General features: G+C 43.3%; 1 protein-coding gene across 1 annotated transcript in view; it reads right to left on the minus strand.

Annotated features, from left to right (window-relative positions):
- jade2 (jade family PHD finger 2) overlaps positions 1 to 9090 on the minus strand; it is a 169075-nt gene extending 159985 nt beyond the window's left edge. The window contains exon 1 of the mRNA XM_080040454.1: positions 8848 to 9090. The gene's annotated coding sequence lies outside the window, so the exon portion shown is untranslated. The remainder of the gene's footprint in view (positions 1 to 8847) is intronic.
- Positions 9091 to 14862: the final 5772 nt, after the last annotated feature.

Genomic DNA, 14862 nt, shown 5'->3' on the forward strand with positions numbered 1-14862 from the left:
AAAGCGAATAAGCATGCACACTATTACACATACACAACTGGAGCTCCTTGAGGAGGCAGAGGTCGGTCACTTTGATAAAGGATTTTTGCATATAAATTGCTTCATAATAAGCCATCTCTCTGAGGCAATGCTGCATCTGTGTGTGTGCGTTGGGAGATTTATACATCAGTGCATTTATTATGTGTGTTTATTTGCGTTTGTCACTGTGATTCTGATATTAACGTGTGTGTGTGTGTGTGTGTGTGTGTGTGTGTGTGTGTGTGTGTGTGTGTGTGTGTGTGTGTGTGTGTGTGTGTGTGTGTGTGTGTTGCTAATGCTCTGTGTACAAGCAGGACAGCAACAGCTAGAAGGCATGCAGGGAGGATAGCAACATAGACACACAAACAAATCTATTTTCACTCTCCTTCCTTCAGTCTCCTCTCCAACACATCTCCCACACTCTCCCCCCCCCCCCCCCCCCCCCCCCCCACACACACACACACACACAGTCACACACAGTTATTTTTGGACAGAGCCGCTAGAGAGAAGGTAGGCAAAAGAGAGAGGTTCACACAGAAGAGTTTGACAGGTAGAGACGTAAAAAGCACCAAAGAAAAGAATCACAAAGATGTATAAAGTGAGGTTGAGAGACCACGGAGAGAAAAGACAGAGGAATAAAGAGAACAGAGAAAGAGATGGATGAGAGAGGGAGATATAGGGAGAGAGAGAAATACAGGCATGAGGAAATAGGGCAACTATTATGAATGAGCTGAAAGAATCAAAATGTCAGGGTCTGCGCCTTTGAATTTGTTCTGTGTGCACATGTGTGATGTCGGGTAGCCAGAATTTACCTCAACATCAAACACACGTTCACACACAAAGACAGACATGTGTGCAGTGTGTGCGCGCGCACACACACACACACACACACACACACACACACACACACACACACACACACACACACACACACACACACTGTACAGATGCAAGAAAAAGAAAACACATTTGCCACACATCACACACATCAAACATCCTCATCAGGTCCATGCTAACAGGTGTGCAAGAATGAAGAGACAGCAATCGGATCACGCAGCCAATCATGAAAGCTAGAAACACACAAACACACTTTTCTCTAGCTCAGTATATGGATAGACTCAGCAGAAATCCATCATTCAACACACAAACACAAACACAGGCAAACATCTCCTGACTGACTGGAAGGCTTGCAGCCACTTAAAAGCAGTCATGAGTCACTCTCTGATGCTGATATCACCATCACCATTCCCATCAGCCCTCTCCCCTGTGGTCCTCCCTGCTGAATACTCCATGGGGATCAGCTGGATGGAAGAAAGCTTGCTCCTTATGTCAAACACAGAGGACTGTTGTCTCCGTAAAGTGAATTAGTTTACTGGTATTGCTCTCAGGGGGAGCAAAGCAAACCTAAGTGAAGTGTAAAATAACACAGAAACAAAGAATAAGTGCATAGTGCTAGCTGTAGTGTGGTTAAAATGAAGAAAGCTAATGATGCTAAGAACCTAGCTTGGTCCTTAAAGGAAACTGAAAACGTTATTCTTTCCAAATTAAACGTCTTGTAACATTTCAGTGTTTCAGGCAGGGGGAGGGGAATAGTAACTTAACCTGATTTCAGTGTATTTTGTATCTCTACTGACATACAGACAGTACTATCAATCACTCCTTGACTAATTTTGTATAATTCAAAAACATTCAAACAGGTTTTATTTTGGTGGCATCTATAGCCCCTTTTACACAGCCAGTGAAAGCCGGGAATATGCCGGCCTTTCGGCCCTCCCCCCAGCTGTGTAAATGCGACAGTTGCGGAACGAGGGAAGAAAGGTGCGAGTGATCGTTCCGGGAATTTTACTACCTCGGGGGGTAGTAAGATTCCCGACACGATCAGTTCCGCCTCTCTGTTTAAATGCTCCAGCTTGTTGTTGCGGAACAGGGGGGCGTTTGACGTTCCATAGTCTACGTTCTAAACATGCGACCATGTTAGCAGTTGAAGGACGTGTGTTTAACATTAACCACGGCGGCCTGATGTCCCGTAAAAATCACCAAATAAAAGGAACGGTGTATAATCTAGCTGATCATAAGGTCCGTTGTTCAATCCAAACCCCCGCGCTTCATTTTGCAGAGTGTATGAGTCTATTTCTGCCCAGGAGAAGTTGTACAATGGAAAGCTAGGCTAGGCTAAGTAAGGGATAAAGTATAGCGAACGGGTCACTTGCTAGAAATAAAGACCGACAAGCTGAAGCAGGAGCCCGACGCGCAGCGGAGGGCTCTTGTTCAGCTTGAAGGTCGACCTAGTAACGGGGAATAGTCTGCTCGCCCCGCTAGACTGTCTGCTTCAGCTGACTGAAGGCTCCGGCTCAGCTGTTAGCCACAGAGCTACTGTTTTGCTAACACATTCCGCCGCCGCTATTATTATCCTAAGTCTAAGCGTATATCCACACTTTATTTCTGTCTACAGTAACGTGACTTCACACACTGTGTGTATGTGTATGTCTGATTGGCAGATCGCTGCCCTCACAAAGAGACTCGCTCACAACCAACCTGTCACACACACACACACAGAGGTGAAGCGGTCGTATTGATTTAGTCAGTTTGGTTAACTGTCCCAGTGATGTTGGACTCAGCGCGTAGCGAGATCAACTGGCACATCGTGGGGACAGTAAAATACGGCCCTCTTACTGCAAGCTCCAGCACTTCTGCTCTCAATTCACCGGCCATTGTTGTTGTTGTAAAGCAGCTGACCGGCGCGGCGCTAAATGTTTACGTCACACCTGACGCTGTTTACAAGCACCTCTTTCATTCCGGAGCGCTGTGTAAAAGGGACTACTGATGCGCCAGCAGGCCGGCGTTGCTTGGTTCTGTGTAAATAACACAGAAGCAAGCAAAGCCGGCATATTGGAGTGATGTTGTTCCGTCAATATGCCGCAATCTCTGTGTAAAAGGGGCTTATGTTGCTATTTAGTTCAGGTAGCATACGGTTCCACCTTTGGATTTGAATCTTTCAATCAAAGCAAAGCAATGAAGCCAGTGTATTAAACAGGGCTGAACATCTCTTTATGAATGCCTCTAAAGCCAGACTGTTCAAACATGTGCACCATTATCCCCGTTTTAACTGTTATTGCATTTCGCCCCTCTCTATATCAAGTGGCTTTTTGTCCATCCATCTTATTCAGCTATTAGGAACAAGTTTGTCACAAGAAGTGTTCAGACCACACGTCATACAAACAAGTTGGTTTTATGCATATCATTGCCATAAGTGGCTTCCTATTATTACACTAGGAGGACACTTCATAGGGAAACTATTTCACAGTATCTGCCTCTCAACAGTTTGAATACTTTGAGTGCTGAGTATAATGAATACGGATTGTGTTCTTTATTAAAGGAGTTTGTCCCAATACTACAGTGTCAGCAACTTCATGAAAGAGAGAGTGAACTGAATGTAAGGAAAGAGGAAAATAAGGGAATTAAGGAAGAAACTCTATGTCCTATAAGCCATAGAAGCACACACAAATAGGTACACAACGAGGACATACACACGTATGCCCAGCAACTGGAGGAGAGGCATTGGGCCAAACAAACGAGCCACAGAAATCAAATAGATTTCCTTTATCACCTTGCTGGCTCCAGCCACCAGAACATTAACGCAATATTTATTGATGCTGCCACCGCTCCTGCTGCTGCCGCTGCATCATGGGAGCGGGAATGAGAGAGCAGCAAAAAACAGAAAAGAGAGAGAGAGAAAATTAATTCAAAGAAAAAAGAGAGTAGGCTGAGGTCCAAATAATTTTCTAACTGAGCCTCCCGCTCCGTCTCCAAAAATCTGCTGACAAATAACGAAGGAGGTGAGTCGTTGCCAGCGAGGTTGGGACCAAGCCAAAAAAGCCAGGAGGGGAAAGAGCAAATAGGGGAGGACAGGTGGGAGGGAGTGAGAAAGATACAGAGAGAGAAATGGAAGATTGATCCATTGTCCCCCTTCTCCCCTGCCATCAGGAGTTCATTAGCTCCTGGAACAGAGGGAGGGAGAGAGAGAGAGAGAGAGAGAGAGATGGAGGATGAGCACTGTGCCCTTCACTGCCAGCGTCACCAACAACCACCTCCCTGTTTATGTACCTGCCCCTCCCCTCCTCCGTCTTTCATTCTGCTCTCCCTACATCTCCTCCTCTCCTTCACCTTCTGTCCCTGCTGCTGGCCTTACCTTCCTTGTCCCCTCATTTGTTTACTTCTACTTATCCCTCTATCCCTCTTCTTCCCATTTGCTATAGGAGGCCTGTGATATATTTAAAAGAAACGATCCGGCAATATATTGTGATTTTAAATTAACATTCAGCAGCACAAAAGGAAATCTGCAAAGATGGCACTGTGAATCATGGGGCCTATTTCCATCTTGGATCACAGGATGTTCAAACAGCAAAGGAAGGAAGGTCTTGCATAATGTTTTGATCTGTTGTTTACTCTCCTCACACACACACACACACACACACACACACACACACACACACACACACACACACACACACACACACACACACACACACACACACACACACACACACACACACACACACACACACACACACACACACACACACACACCTGAAACTCTTCCCATCATGAGCTCAGGCAGCATCTGTCAGCCTGTCCATCACTGTGCTTACAGCCCTCACACTTTTTATTTCACCCTTAAAGAAGAGAATGAGGTATAAGACAGACAGAGAGAATAGACCTATTCTAATGGTTAACGGATATAAAATGTATCCTAAAGTAGTTTTTGGGCGGTTTACTTCTCATTAATTAAATTAAAACGCATGAAATAAGCATAAATGAAATAAAACATAAGCTTGGTATGCTCTAATGATATGCCTTCAACTTTGAGGTAAAAACATAGACTTCATAGTGAACCATAACAAAAAGATGGATCATTCATTTAATTTTAGCTGAACAACCATCTGCTGCACCAGTCAGCGAGGGACAGGTTTTTCAGGACAAAAATTTATGAAGCACATTCCAATTACTCCTATAAAAGTCTCTGTGAACTATGTATACCCATTTCCTTCCTCACAAGTGATGTGTGCAGGTGTTCAGATTGTGCAATTATCCCTTAATAACCATGCTGAGTCACAGTGGCACAGGGGGAAAAAAAATCTAAAAAAAAAAAAAAAAACTCTCCCTCTCCCCTTGTGGTCTGACGTCATCTCCTGCCCACTGAACAGCATGTTAGTACATACACATACTCAACAATCCAGTAATGAGGTTCCAGGCCACAGCAGGGTCATCTACTGAGAACAGGGACACACACACACACACACACACACACACACACACACACACACACACACACACACACACACACACACACACACACACACACACACACACACACACACACACACACACACACACACACACACACACACACACACACACACAGGCTAATGGACACAACATGCTTGCAGCGTCTAATCCACCACATGATTGGTTTCATGTTGCTAAACATAAGACATGAGAAAAGCACGAGAGAAAAGCAGAGTAAAACCACAAAGTCACAACAAAATGTAGACATATGAATGAACACCAAGTATAGACCAAAATCTGTAAGTGTTGTTTATAAGCCAACATTTTACTAAACTGTCTGGTCCTAGCAACCACCAATATGAACTGATCCTAAAAGCATTGGCAAGTGTTCTTATTTTTTAGCGTTTTTAGTTTGTGTCATGTGTTTCCTTAACATACATGAGTTATTTAAAAGCATTTAAACATTTAATGTTGTATATAATAATGTATGTTTTAACTGCAGTACAATAAACTAACTTCCTTTATTAAAGATCCATCTAGTCTAAAAAATATATGTTTATTGTATTTCTTACATTCAATGTTTTCTGCATTCATTAACAGAAGAAAAGTCTCAAATAATTTTAAATTTTTTTTTAACATCCAAAACAAATCCAATCTCGGGCTTCTGTCTGAAAATCACATTACCGAGCAACACTCAAACAAGAAAACACACACACACCTCAGCTACTAGAGTTATACCCTTATGGTCATCATGCTGGTTATTTAGTTAGTAAGCAGAGCAGAGCACTAGTGACACGACAGCTAGCCATCCCGCTTGCAGGCAGCCCCACACACACACACACACACACACACACACACACACACACACACACACACACACACACACACACACACACACACACACACACACACACACACACACACACACACACACACACACACACACACACACACACACACACACACACACACACACACACACACACACACACACACACACACACACACACACACACACACACACACACACACACACCATCCTTCAGCTGAGTTGGTTCCCATCCTTCTTATCTGACATGTTTCTCTGAATCACGCACACATTTGCCCTGCAGCCTTCTTTAGCAAAGTGTGTAAATACATATTTGTGCACATGGGGGAAGGGGGGGTGTGTGCACTGCATGCACACATGTGCGAGTGTTAAAGGGATTGAGGATACAGTTAACGTGACGTCAACGCTCCATTCATGAACAACAGCCCTCCTCCTCCTCCTCCTCCTCCTCTTCACTACGTAACTGCTAATGCGATACCACTACCACGTGGGGGTCCTTACCCCCTTTCCCAGCCAATCAGAGCTCAGCGCTTAACTCTGGAGCTACGCTACACACCGACCCATATACACGTGTGCGAATGTACACATGTGAGGCTCAATGCTCGAGTTTCACATGACGTACACGGTACAGGGGCAGTTGATGCATATAGATTACATACACATTCCTCCGGGCTTTGCTCTTAAGTCAGATGATGAGAAAATTCACAGGGAGACCTTGATCGAGAGATAATGAGGGAAAAGATGGAGGGATGGAGGCTTGGATAAAAGGCTGGGAAGCGATGGGGAGTTGAGTTAAGAAATACGAAAAAGAGATAAAAAAGATAGATGGATGAGACGCAAAGATGGAATAAGGACGGAGGGATAGAAATATGGTCGATTGGCTGGAGGGCTGTCGTGAGAAGACTGATGGAAAATTAAAACAGCTTTCATCCCTGTTCACTTGCCTTGTAAACAACCACTGTCTCTAGGCGAGAGAGGCAAGCCGGGGGGAGGGAGTGAGGGAGGGAGGGAGGGAGGGAAGATGGTGCTGAGAGGGGTGAGTGAGAGAGAGAGAGAGAGCGAGAGAGAGCAAGATAGCACTGCATCAGGAAAGATATGAAAGACAGAGAGAGAGGGGGATAGATAGAGTTGTTATGCCCCCACACACCATGACTCATCACCAGCAGGAGTGTGTGTGTGTGTGTGTGTGTGTGTGTGTGTGTGTGTGTGTGTGTGTGTGTGTGTGTGTGTGTGTGTGTGTGTGTGTGTGTGTGTGTGTGTGTGTGTGTGTGTGTGTGTGTGTGTGTGTGTGTGTGTGTGTGTGTGTGTGTGTGTGTTAAAAGCGAGTGAGAGGCACACAGTTGTATGTGTGCACAATTCAAGCGTGTGGTGGTGATGAAGATGATGGTGGTGGTGTGTGTGCAGTGGGGGAGGAGGGGTAGAGTGGCGGTAGGGGGTTGCTGTCACAACTGGGAACATTTAACAAGTCCCCAGACGAACACAGCTTAATTGATTGAAGGTGAGAGCCAGTCCAGCTTCTTGTGTGCCATCTGAAAAATCTCAAAAGACCTCTAGATAAATTGCTCCTTCATTAATGCAATCGGCAGTAAATTCTTTAGAGGTTCTCTGGGCAATTAAGAAGAGTAGATGGCCACAACGCGCCACTAAACATCCCACCAGATGCAAACTAACACCCAATTTATCATCCTTTTCTGACTCCAGGCATCAAGCACTGCATCCACATGTCAAGTCCTTGTATTGTTGTTTTTCTGTACCCCAGGTAAGGATGCAACACTCCTCTAACCCATAGATACAGGCATGGCTCTGACTTTGAGGAGGTAAACAACAGCCACTCCCCCCTCCTCTAAAGCCAGCTAGATCTGCACAGTGGAGAGCAGCAGCAGGAGAGGGAGGCAGAGAGGAGTTGCTCTAATTCCTTGATGTGTGTATGTGTGTGGTTGCGTGCTTAGCCTTCCTAAAAAACAGTAGGCCTACTGCTCCCCCTGGTTTCCTCTCCCCCTTTTTTTCACTAAGCAGTGAAAGAACCTGCAGATCCTCCAGGGACTGTGAACGTTTGGTGCCACCACCCTGCATGCAACCTAATCATCACACAACTTCATCACCTTATCCAATGTATCCTCCCATCACATGTGTCTTTACATGCGTTTTTGTAAGCGTCCGTATTCTCCAGCTTTTCCTGCTTTCACATTCGCCTGCAACTTCCAACTCGCATTCCTTGCTCCGCTGCTGCAAAATGACCCTATTTATTGCAATTACGCGCAAAAATAACCACTCTGACTTGGACTCTCTCCAACTACTACCCACTCGCTCGCACACTTGATTCCCACCGGGGGCGCGTTCACGTTACGTTTACAGCACAACATCATGGCCAAGTTTACCCGGTAATTTCATCCATCTACGTCCATAGCACTCTGGATTATTTTTTTTATTTGGGGTTATTTGTCTTTCCTTCTCTGGCTGCGACACATAACACATGCCCCCTCCTTGACCCACATGCAGCGTACAAGGCTTACGGCACTGTTCAGTGCCTGTGCCCGCTGACTGTGACTGACATGCCCACTGCAAAAGTGCGTACAGTGCCAAGCTGCCCTGCTGCTAGCCTAGCACTGGCATAGCACTTGCAGCAGCAGCGGCAAAGTGGACTTCAGAGGTCCTGCAACACTACCACTTTTAAAATTGTAACGTTTAAATCCGAATATTTTTTTAAATGTTACCTTGATCGCAGTCAGCTTTGGGTGCAGATACGTCCTCGCTCCTGGACGGTGGGCGATTCCTAGAGATTAGGAGATCATGCCAGGCACATGTAGTTCTTCCAGTGGAAGGTTTTAGCACTAGTTCAGTGTGCCCAGTCTGTGCCCTGGCAGGCAGCTAGCAGCGCTGCCGAACAGCCCCGACTCAGGATCCACGTTGGGGTGACAGGACTGTCCCTTCCCGTCCCCTCCCCTCCTTTCCTTTCCCTTCCCCTCGCAGTGCGTGTTGACAAGCGCGTCAGCTCTGCAAAAAGACCGGCGACCGAGTCCAAAACGGAAATAAAATCCCAAAGTGGCAGGCAGACGGAGTTGCAGCCGTTATAAGTCAACAGCAACAAATACAGTAGCGGTGTCGCCGTTGCTGTTCACGGTTTAGCAGGCTGCGAGGTGCGCACAACATACCGCTCACAGGAAAGCATGTCGCATTTTGCAAAAGCAGCCCAAACGTGGTGTCAAAATCCCAACTGTGTTTTCCTCTCCAGTGCCAGCGGTACAGGAGGAGGGAACGTACAAGCAAAAAGGAGGAGGGTTAAAAAATAATTTAAAAAAAGAAAAAAGATGCCTTATTTCCAAACGATGAGTCAGAAAAGATTGCAAGCCAGTTTCGCAACGTCCCTCCTTCAAAAATAAAACATCCCCTAGTCTTCACTTGCTGCTGCCTTGCATTGGCTTCCACTCCTTTACCCGCTGTACGTGCACACCGCTCTGCACAAATGCACAGGCGGGTCTTGTCTTGCAACCTCTCCCCCCTCCCCCGAGAAGAAGAAAAAAAAGACAACACAGGAAAATCAGCTCTTATCATCAGCTTGAAAACTCTTTTGGCGCCATATTTATGGCGTACTTTCAATTCACTGTTACCGCAAACTGCACTTCCTACTCTGAAAAATGCATGATTACTGCGCCTCGGAGAGGAGAGGATGGGCATTGAACCTTCACCTGCCAGTTCTCCCTCTGTCATTAGTTTATGTAAGATAGTGTTGAAATGGGACATACAAATCTCTTGTAATGTAGAAAACGGCCACCAGGTGATTATATAAAAATCTAAAATCTAAAATCAATTGAGATGCTTTATGTTATCAGAGAAGTCCAACCATACAATGTGAAGTAGCCTAAATCAACTTTCAATTATAGGCTAATGTTTTCAACTTTAATTAATTATTTTTTTATCCCCCATAAAAATATATTGACAATATTCAATTGCTCAAATGAAAAAGTTAATATTTGGAGATATCTCTGCAAATTGGACAGCGTTTTGAAATATTTTCAGTCACCTTAACAACATCATTCTAAAATTATAACTTTATGTTTAGCGGTATAACAAAGGTAAACAACTTAAATTATCCCATTTACTTTTATTGACATGTGACTGGATTCCTTTATGTAGGAAGTACTGTGCTCAAAACTCATCCAAAACTTGCAGTTTATAGCACTTGGTTCAATTTCAATCCCAATCCATCAACCATCACCACTAAAAGCTGTGAAAATAATTGGCAGCCGAAGCTTTGGTTCAAAGTGAAGGCCTGTAGTTGCTCTTTACTGTAAGTGATAATATCTCTCCACCAGTGATTGATTTGCTCACAGCGATCCAAAGGGAACGCTCAGAAAGTAAATTACCTTCTTTCACATTTTTTTCTCTAAAATCTATATTTAAAGTGAAGGAGGGTGTTGGATCAATAAATGTGTAATCTATTACCATCCACTGATTCTAAATCACAGTTGTCTGCCTGTTAGCTTGGACTACATTTTCTTGCACTTACTTTCTCTACAGTCTGTCCATTTCACTTTTCACAAACAATCCATCTTCATTACCCATGAAAACTCCCTGCTTTTACCGCTGCACCCCTGTGGTGACATACATCAGATGACTCTGTTTCGTTTTTAGTATTTTCTAAAATGTCTGGTCAATAGACAGGGATGCGGAGCCAGGAGGCAGACTGAAATTAAGGTCATTGGGATGAACAAATGGGACAATTCTACTTATATCAAACACGCAGACTTGCAAAGCACACACACACACACACACACACACACACACACACACACACACATACATACACTAAAGTAAAACCACACACGCACAGGCAAGGATGACAGGTGCACAAATGCTCCTATCAGCTGTATCAGGTGTCACTCAGAAAGTGGAGAGAGATGATAGAGAGAGACTGAGAGAGAGAGAGAGAGAGAGAGGGAGACAAATAGGGTGTGATGCTGTTTTGCACAAAGTTAAATGAGGCGGTGAAGGACACAGAGGAGGAATTTCTCTGGCACACGTTCAAATGCAACAGCAGCATCCCAGAGTTTGTCCTCCCCTCCTTTCATGCACATAACACAGGTATAGTGTCTCATTGGGAAACAGACTGTGACCCTCTCCACGGTTGTTTAAAAACAATTGTATGTGAGCTAATTCAGTTTCCTGTCTGATGAGATGCACCTTGTTTATTTAGGAAGCAAAGAGCCATCCAGATCTGGGTCAAATAGTAGTTTATTTAATCTGCTGGGTGCAGCGGATGGGTGGGGTACACAGCTGCAAATGCTACTGATGCATGATCAAAGGTGCTATATGTAGCACATCATTAATCATTAATCACATACATTTCAATACATTGATAGCTAATGAATTCATTGCTACTGACCTACAGTAAATAAGACAACAGCATCAAAATAATCACAACACTATCTATTGGTGAGTCTAAATGATAAAGTTAATCTTTTAAATTAAAGGTGGTAGAATTAATTGCAAGATGAAAGTTCTAGATTATAAATATGTGTGTGTGAAATGCAAATCCTTATTAGGCCAAAATGTTAACATAATATCTATGAAAAATGTACTTGTACAAACGTTCACCAAAATGTTATGATTATGTTTCAGAAAACAAGAATAATCTCCTGCTCCTTAATCCCTCTGGTTTATTATGTCTCCACTGCTTTGTACTGGAAAATTTAGACAGGTAGAAAGAACACAAATGTTATCTACATAGGCCTACCAGAAATGACCAATACTCTTGGCAGTCTTGTTTATTAGGGTACATACAGTATTTTACAAAATATTTCAGTGTAAGTTGCACACACACACACACACACACACACACACACACACACACACACACACACACACACACACACACACAGGTAACAGCCAACATTACACTATTTTTCCATGACATAGGTTGCAGCTGATTTTCACTCCCACACATTCCAGGAAATACAATCAATATGTAAATTCGAGGTGAAAAAACATTTTCGGCAGCGTGTTGGTGATATAATGAGAGCGAGTGTACTATGTGATATGACTGACTGAGGACGAGATACACACACTGTATCGTGGCCCCAATACCCATGTCAACTGCAATCAAGCCAAAAGATGGGTATCCCAATTTTTTAAACAATGGGTCAGGATTCAGGTCCTGGAATAGCTCGCAGGCCCTGCTGCTCCAGCACCCCCACATGTCAAGAGCACTACTTTTAATTAGTCTGGGTCCCAGGGTGACAGATTACATTTATCACTTGGGTCCCAAGCCTAAAGTTTTCTGCACCCCTCCTCTTTGGGAAGCTGAAGTCAGTGCAATGTCAAGGGTAGCCTAATTCTTCTCTTATATATATTTTTTTTTGTTTTTATATTATATTTATTGGTTTTTAGCATTGAAATTACAAATTGCCATACCGGTACATTTACATTGACATAACACCCCTAACATTGACCATCAAGGGTAACAAATAAAAACCATGATGAACAAACATTTATTACATGTTATGTTTACAAATATATTGAGGTAAATTATTACAACATAATGACAGTAATACATAGCATAATTCTAATAGTCACACTCATAGTCTGTCATGAGTGTGGGCGCAATGGTAGGCCTACAAGAAGTATAATGTAATATGTTTAATTGGTTACAGTAATATCAAAATAGTGAAGTCAGACCATCTAGCTAGCTATGGAGTGTAAAGGTGTATTTCATCAGTTTTTAGAGGAGCTGCTACCCACAGACATCTAAGCCAACAATGTCCCCAGAATAAAACATTAAAAAACATTGTACCTGCAGTCAGAAGAATGACAGTTTCTGCCTTCAAAAACAATTGTTGCTAGACATTTATGTCTTGATTGGTCGTGACCAGGTCAGATACTAGACTTTTTGGGGACGTAAGCAGGATTTGGTTTGGGGGCCCAATTATTATAATGTGTTGCTACTTCAAATGGGACTGAACCAACTTGTTAATTTTAAATATAAATTTAAGCACACATAAAACTGTACATTTGTGGTATTTCTTGTGATTTATTCTGAGTAACGCGCTTGTGTGTGTCTTATTTTACCTATCCACAAAGAAGGCAGTGTCATGCTTGGCATACAGCAATGAAAAGTATGGCAGAAGGAATCAGAAAATCTAAATCAATTTCACCTCAATGACAGTGTAAACGAACCCCTGCATCTGTGAGACAATTGTGAAATAATTCCCATTTAGGAACATGAATGTACTTTCAATGGTCACTGATGGTTCAACCAATCAGCTCGTGAGGGTTGACATTCTTCTCTGTCTGCAGCAAAGATATCATCGTTTGTCAATGCACAAGCATAATTCATAGTTTGGGTTAAAACAACTACTTGCTTAAGGTTATGGAGCCATCGTGGCAAACACAGTATAATTTCTACAGCAACTAGAGGGCTGAACATAAACCTACTGTATACAGATGTTGGGAGTTGTTTGATGTCTCTCTGAGCTAATCTTGGCTGAGCACACCATTTATACCTTCAAAATGAGGGGAAAAAACTAGAATTACTACAAAACTAAACTATCGCTGATTGAAAGCATGACACTGAAAATGTTATTGTGTCCTCATCGTTAACCTTTGACCACTCTGAGTCAGCTTTTAAAGCAGCCCATTGAAAGTGGACTCTGCAGTACCCTCATACACACATATCATCTCCTACACCCTTGAACAGGTTTACAATCATCTACAACAACCTTCTTTCATGCCCGTCCCATTCTCCTCGCAACAACCTTGAAAACACCAAATATACTTTACAGAGTGGGTTAATGGCACCCTCCCCCAGCACTCCGACTGAAAGGGCTACCTGTTGTCTGTGTGTTTCCCAATTATGGTTTTCTCCTGAGTAAGCATACATTAGATGACTCATCAGGAACGGCTGCTTGCCAAAGCCGGCTGGTACGCAGTGTATTATTTCAGCATCAGTGTATATTTCAGGCTGAGTGAGGGAGAGGGGAGAGAGAGGCCATAAACTTAATGGGTTTGTTCACTCAATAAGGCGGCGACTTGTATGACTTGGAAACCACCCAAAATATATCATGCTCAGGAGTGCCTCTGGTGGTTTTTCTGGGGGAATTTGAGAGGAGTTGAAAGTTTTTTTTTAAATGTGTGCTTATTTGTGTGTTTTCTTGTCCATCCAGGAATGACTCATGAGGAAAGAAAAAAGAGAAACGGTGTCTGGGGTGGGGACATTTTAGGGGCCACACTTCTTACAGACACTAGTTTAGAGCTAGAGATTTGTGTTAAAGTTACGAGTCATATACCTTACATAATGTTCATTTCTAAGAAATGGAAGGTAGATCGACTGCACTTATTTAGTGGTTATTTTCCAAAGTGCTTGAGATACATTATTTGTCTCATTAACACAATGTCACACACACACACACACACACTCATACACCGATAGCAGCAGTGACCTCTCACAATTTGGGGTTCAGGGTCTTGCCCAGGGACACTTCTTCTTATTATAAGTTGTGTGGATGCATGCAAGTCCAGTGTGCAGAGGGAAGTTTCAGACCGCATCATGTTCCTGCATTAACTCAATGTGTCCATGTCTCTCTTCACCGCAGTGTGTTAGCAAAACTCTGAATTAAGAGTGCGGCCTGTTGGGTAGAAGTTTTTGTAACCACTTATAGTAAACTGACACTGGAAAAGAATTACAATGTTCAGTGATCCATGGAAAACATAGAGGAAGCATCTACGAGATGTTT

This window comes from Ammodytes marinus, assembly GCF_949987685.1.
Source record: "Ammodytes marinus genome assembly, chromosome: 14".
Taxonomy (NCBI): Eukaryota; Metazoa; Chordata; class Actinopteri; order Uranoscopiformes; family Ammodytidae; genus Ammodytes; species Ammodytes marinus.